This window comes from Gossypium arboreum, chromosome 13, assembly GCF_025698485.1.
Source record: "Gossypium arboreum isolate Shixiya-1 chromosome 13, ASM2569848v2, whole genome shotgun sequence".
In the NCBI taxonomy this organism is placed as follows: Eukaryota; Viridiplantae; Streptophyta; class Magnoliopsida; order Malvales; family Malvaceae; genus Gossypium; species Gossypium arboreum.
In genome coordinates, this window is record NC_069082.1 from 17,699,353 (window position 1) to 17,706,528 (window position 7,176).

The window sequence follows — 7,176 nt, forward strand, 5'->3', positions numbered from 1 at the left end:
GACCCGTTTCTTGCAAAGTAGGATGCACCATATTGTTAGTTTTAGTAGAATGATTTAGACGATCACCTTCAATTTCTGATATATTGTTAGAATTGCGAGCTTGAAGGGTAATTGTTTCGTCTCCCACATGAAGTGTGAGCTCACCTGTGCCAACATCAATAATTGTTTTAGCAGTTGCTAAAAGTGGCCTTCCTAAAATCAAATGAATGTTACTATCCTCCTCTATGTCTAGAACAACGAAGTCAATGGGAAATATAAATTTATCGATTTTAACTAGCACATCTTCAATAATACCCCTAGGAAATCTTATAGTTTTATCTGCTAATTGAATGCTCATCCTAGTCTGTTTAGGTTTCCCAAGACCTAGTTGTTTAAACATTTTGTAAGGCATGACGTTAATACTAGCCCCTAAATCAGCTAATGCATTATTAACATCTAAACTACCAATTAAGCAAGGAATTGCAAAACTCCCTAGATCTTTCAATTTGTTGGGTAGCTTATTCTATAGAATAGCTGAGCAAACTGCGTTTAGTTTCACATGCAAAGCCTCGTCCAACTTCCGCTTATTTTCTAAAAGCTCCTTTAAAAATTTCATTACGTTTGGAATCTGTGATAGAGCTTCAATAAACAGTAAGTTAATGTGTAATTTTTTTTAAGAGTTTAAGAAATTTACCAAATTGTTCATCTGAGCGATCTTTCCTTGTCGCGTTGGGGTATGGTACATGAGGTTTGTATTCTGTACTTACCGGTTTCTACTCATTGTGGTCTACCTCACCTTTACCTTTGCTTATCTCAGTTTCTTTCCTTGGTTCTTGTTCAGGTGTGACTAACCCTTCCTCATCTTGACTAGTAATCGTGTTGAGTTGCTCCCTTGGGTTAGATTCTGTGTTGCTTGGCAACCTACCTTGTGGTCATTCAGAAATCAACTTGGCAAGCTGTCCAATCTGATCAGAAATCAACTTGGCAAGCTGTCCAATCTGAGTTTCGAGCCTTTGGATCGATGCTTGTTGATTCTTAAGTGCTGTTTCAGTATTCTGAAAATGAGTTTCTGACACCGATATAAACTTTGAGAGCATTTCTTCAAGGTTCAGTTTCTTTTCCTATTGGTAGGGTGGCTGTTGGTTGCCTAAAGGTGGTCTCTGATTCCCTTGGCCTCCCCATGAAAAATTTGGGTGGTTCCTCCAACCTGCATTGTAAGTATTGCTATAAGGATTATTTTGAGATCGAGAATTGTTACCCATGAAATTTAACTGCTCGTTCTCCATGTTGTGGCCATAAGATGGGTATTCTGAATTGCTCGATCCACCTCCACTTGCTTCACACTGCATTACTGGGTGCACCTATGAAGAACTAGGAAAACCATCAATTTTCTTATTCAAGAGTTCTACCTGATTAGAGAGCATGGTGACCAAATTAACGTTATAAACACTAGTTGTTTTTGTTGGCTTTGTCCTTATGACTTGCCACTGATAGTTATTCAATGACATCTCCTCTATAAACTCATAAGCATTTTTAGGTGTTTTATTATTGATGGTTCCGCCAGTAGCTGCGTCATCCATTTGTCGAGTCGAAGGATTCAGGCCATTATGGAATGTTTGAACCTGTAGCCAAAACGGTAACCCATGGTGAGGGCACCTTCTCAGTAACTCCTTGTATCTCTCCCATACATTGTAAAGAGTTTCTAAGTCCATCTGCACAAATGAAGAGATATCATTAAGTAATTTGGCCATTTTAGCCGGTGAAAAATATTTTAATAGAAATTTTTTGGTCAAATGTTCCCAACTAGTGATTGACCCTCGTGGTAACGAGTTCAACCACTGTTTAGCTTTGTTCCTCAATGAAAAAGGGAATAACCGAAGACAAATGGCATCGTCAGAAATGCCATTAATTTTAAATGTATCGCAGAATTCAGAAAATTTGCCAAGTGAGTGTTTGGATCCTCATCTTGCAACCCACCAAACTGAACAAATTGCTGTATCATTTGATTAGTGTTAGGTTTCAGTTCAAAATTATTTGCAGCAATAGCAGGTCTAACTATACTTGACTCAATTCCTGTCAAATTAGGTTTAGCATAATCATACATAGTGTGTGGAGCAGGATTTTGATTAACAGCAATTGCAGGAGGTAGCGGATTTTCTTGGTTTTCAGCCATCTCCTCGGTCGTGGTTTGAATATTGTCTGCTTGCTCATTCTCTGTGTATCTTAAGCTTTGCCTTATTTTTCTTTGGTTTTTGTGAACTGTACGATCGATCTCTTCGTCAAAAAGTAGTAGTCCTGACGGGTTTCTTCTAGTCATAAACTATAAAAACCTGCCAAGAGAAAGAAAAAGTAAATTAATAAATAATAATAAAAATTAACTTGCAAGAAAGTAAATGGCTAAAGTAATAAAAATTGAGTGTTCCTTCCCCGGCAACGGCGCCAAAAACTTGATACTTGATTTTCGTGACAGATTTTAAATATTTATAATTAATCATTCTTAAAACTAACTATTATCACGATGAAGGCAAGTGTACCTACCGAACAGTAGTATAGCTTTAGCAAGACCGGATTATCGAACCCAAAGGAACTAAAAGTACTAGTAATGACTGTTTTTTTATTTTCTGGCCTAAGAATAATGGGGTGTGTTTTTAACTAACTAATTAACTAACTAAGAATTCACAGGAAATAGAATTGAGGGATTTACTTTTGGAAAAACGATTGAATTAAGACAATACTTAAGGAAAAATCCACCTAGACTTCACTTGTTATTCTGACTCCGAATGAGACGATTTATTCATTTGACTTGATCCGTCGAAATCCCTAAGTTATATTATTATCCCTCTCAAGACTAACAACGTCTAACCCTAGGTTGAATAATTGAAATCTCTTTCTAATTAACTCCCTATGGTTGAATTAACTCGATCTATGGATCCCCTTATTAGGTTTCACTCTAATCTAGTAAAATCTTGTCACCCTATCTCTAGGCGCGCAACCAACTCCGCTTAATTATGATAAATGTACTCTTAAACAGGGTCTATTCCTCCTTTGAATAGGAGCTTAACTTGAATCAATATCCTGGAATATCAAGACAACAATTAAAAACAAGCCAAATATTTATCATACAATTCAGAAAATAATAACAAGATTCGTCCTAGGTTTCATTCCCCTTAGGTATTTAGGGGATTTAGTTCATAACTAAAAAGGAAAACATCCCAGAAGAATAATGAATGCAAAACATAAAGAAAACCCAAAAACTCCTAAAGGGAAATTGAAGGGAGATCTTCAGTCTTGATGATGAATCCGGCTTCTGAGATGGATCAATCGGCTTTCTTCGAGTAATTCCTTCCTTTCTCATTGTGCCTCCCCCTTTTCTCCTCCTCTAGGGTGTATTTATAGGCTTTGGAATGCCTAAGAACCCTCAAAATTGGCCTTTTCCAAATTGGACTAAACTTGGGCTCAGTAGGGACATGCCCGTGTAACATGTCCGTGTGTGATTACTTCAGGCCGTAGCCAGGCCTGCTAAATAGACACGGGCGTGTGGTCCACCCGTGTGAGTCGTGCTTCGATTCTGCCAAATTGACACAGTCGTGTGGTCTGCCCGTGTGAGGAGGTCCAGGCCATGTTGATTTTGTACGTTGGCTCATTTTCTCTGTTTTTTTCCCGTTTCTCGTTCCTTTTGCTCTCCTATGCTCACCTAAGTATAAAACATGAAATTAAGGCACTGGGAGCATCGAATTCACCAATTCTAAGGAAAAATCATCCATAAAATGTGTTAAGCATGGGGTAAAAATATGTTTAAATTACGGATTATCACCATCGTTATAACCAATTATCATGCATTTATAACACATGTAATTAGGCATATTAATAGTTTACTTAAAGTTACTCAAACTTACCTGGTATCCGTTTCGGTTTTGTGTCTCGAGTATTCTGAAACCTTTTGTTTTCCTCGATCAACCTTCGAATTTTGTTCCTTGGGGTCTATAACAATAAAAATAAATCATCAATATCTCAAATTATTATTTTTGGGCCTAAATTTTACCCCCAGACAAATTGATCGTTTTGCCCCTAACCTTTCACATAATTTACGATTTAGTCCCTAGGCTCGTATGATGAAATGCATGGATTTTCTACATTACCCAAGCCTAGCCAAATGTTATTTCCTCTTATGGTAGCCCACATTTCTCCCTTATTTCACATTTCTACCACATATTTTACACCTTTTGCAAAAAGGTCCTTTTAGGGTTTTTCATGAAAATCACCTAGAAAAAGATGTTTAACACACATCCAACTTTCATATTCCTTTATAAAACATCAAAGAATAAACATGTCACACATGGGTAACTTTGCAAACATGAACCCTAACTCAAACTATGGGTAGAAATGGAGAAAGTAAGCTACCGGGATTTCAAAAATACGATGAACATTAAAAACGGGGCTAGGGAGCACTTACTATTGAGCTTGGAAAGCTTGAAAACCCTAGCTATGGAGAACCCCAAATTTTCGACAGCAACATAGAGAGAATGGGCTGATTTTTGGCTTATTTTCCCATTTTATTTCATTAATTAGCCAAATGACCAAAATGCCCTTAAGCCCTTTCTTTAGAATTTTATCCATACATGCCCATTTTTGTCCAAAAACATAGAAATTGGGAAAATTTCTCCTTAAGGACTTCTAATTAATAATATAAAGCAATTTCATGCAAATTTCTTCTAGAATCTAAGTTTGCATTTTATTCAATTTGGTCCTTACTTTCTAATTGGACACCTTACTCATAGAATTTGTAATATCCTGATTTTGGGCCTAGTCGGAATAGTGGTTTCGTGACCACAAAATCTGAGATAGAAATAATTATTTTATGATTATTTTAAGGTCTATGATATGATTGCATGATTGTGTGAAAATTTCGTGAAGAAATTTTATGCATAAAGTGCTTAAATTGAAATTAGGGACTAAATCGAATAATTTGCAAAACTTGCATTCTAGAAGTTTCTAGTATGAAATTGTTTTGAAATATTAATTAGGAGGTCTTAAATAGCAATTTTACCAATTTCTAAGTCTATGGACAAAATTGGACATGGATGGAATTTTGAAAGTTTAGTAGTAAGGGCATTTTGGTCATTTAGGGGTAAAATGAATTAAAATACAAAATTAAAAGCCAATTTTGCTCATCTTCAACTCCATGGCCGAATATAGCAAGGAGAAACCATGGCTAGGGTTTTCAAGCTTCCAAGCTCGATTGTAAGTCCGTTCTAGCCTCTTTTTAATGATTTTTACGTTTTGGAGTCCCGTAGCTCGATTTAGCTTATGCTAGCAACAACTTAACCTAGGGTTTATATTTGGAAAAATACCCATAGGTGAAATTTGTGTATTTTGGTGTTTTATGATATAATATGAGGTTTTAAATTATGTTAGACAACTTGTGCTACTCGGTTTTAAGTGAAAACGAGCAAAAGGGCTTAATCGGTAAAAATACCTAATAGTCATAAGTACTTGTTAGAGTGAGAATTTGATGTTGCCATAGAAGGGAAAAATGATCAGCATGTCATAAAACATAAGAAAATAGGCTGAAGTTTAATTTACGAGCTTTGGGGAAAAAAGTGTAAATATGCAAAAGTTTAGGGGCAAAATTGTAATTTTTCCAAAATATGATTTTGGGTCAATTTGAATAATGTGAGTCCTAATTAGACTATATTTTAAATGATAGAGCAAGGAAAACTGAAATTCGGGCTAAAATGGGGAAAATACCAAGTTGTGGACGAAATTGTAAAAGTAGCCATTTTCGCATACGAGGTAAGTTCATGTGTAAATGTAGTAACATAATTGTCATTTTAAGCAATTTAATGTTGTTTATATGATATGATGCTGATTATTATCATGAAATATTATGCTTTGTGGTTATTTTGAATAAAATGCAAATTATGTGTATTAATTGTTAAATATAAAGTACTACCGAGTATTGGTTTGGTATTTTGAGAAGATGGCAAGGAGATGTGTTCGAGGAAAATCCCGTTTGAACCTTAGGAATAGATTAGGATACAAGTGACATGTCACTAGGATGGTTGAGCATCCGAACTCGTTGAGTTGAGTCCGAGTTCACTTATGGATGCGAATGTCCGAACTCGTTGAGTTGAGTCAGGAGTTCGAGAGATATAACTAGGCATCCGAGCTCGTTGAGTTGAGTCCGAGTTCACTTATGGATCGAACGCCCGAGCTCGTTGAGTTGAGTCCGAGTTCACTTATGGGCGGGTTACATGGTAGCTTGGCTACATATGTGGCACTTATGTGCAAACTTTCCATGTATCCGAATTATATTCCGATGTGTTCAACGGGTAAAGTTCTACTGTGATGGAGGAATACTCAAGATGAAAGGGACGTATTGTTAAGTGTTGTGAAATGGGTACTTTGAACAGGTATGTACTTAACTCTCGGGTTGAAAAATCGATATAACAACAATATGGTAAAATGATAAATGAAAATGTGATATGAATGTCTTGGTGATGATTATGCAAATGATGTTTTATGTTTGCTTATATGGTTATGTTACTTGCTATTTGCATGTGAACTTATTAAGCATTTATGCTTACTCCCTCCTTTTCATTCCTTATAGTTTTGATAAGCCAGCTCGAAAATTGGGAACGGTCGGAGGCTCTCTCACACTATCCGTATACCATCTTGGCATAATGGCTTGTATATTTTGAGTATGCCATGTATAACATTATAATCATTTTGTATATATGGTCTTATAATATGGTTATTGAGTGGTATGGAAATGCTTGGTAATGAGTAGCCATTGGAATGGCTAATAATGATCATATTTGGTGTTATGTATGTCAAATTACTAGCTAATCCAGGGAAACCATGAAATAGGTAAAATTTACCATAAAATAGATTCAGACACAGTAGTGACGTGAATTTGAAAAATCACTAAAAATAGTAGAAATGGAATTAAATAATGAATAAGTTATGAAATCGAATCTTGATGAGTCTATTTTCATATGGAAGAAGCAAAACAGGTATATGAGCTATATTTTATGAGATGTTTAAATTTTTGTGAAACAGGGCCAGATCGATTTCTGGATCCCCTATTCTGATTTTGGAAATTCACCATAAATTTTACAAAGATAATTAGAAGTCATGCTTTATATGTACAGATTCATTATTGAGTTTAGTTTTATTAGAGACAAACAGCATAGT

At 35.7% G+C, this 7,176-nt stretch overlaps 1 non-coding gene across 1 annotated transcript; it reads left to right on the forward strand.

Annotated features, from left to right (window-relative positions):
- The first annotated feature begins 1,617 nt into the window (after positions 1–1,617).
- Positions 1,618–1,724, forward strand: LOC128287224 (small nucleolar RNA R71). Its single transcript, XR_008277919.1, has one exon. It is a non-coding gene; the product is annotated as a small nucleolar RNA R71 (small nucleolar RNA).
- Positions 1,725–7,176: the final 5,452 nt, after the last annotated feature.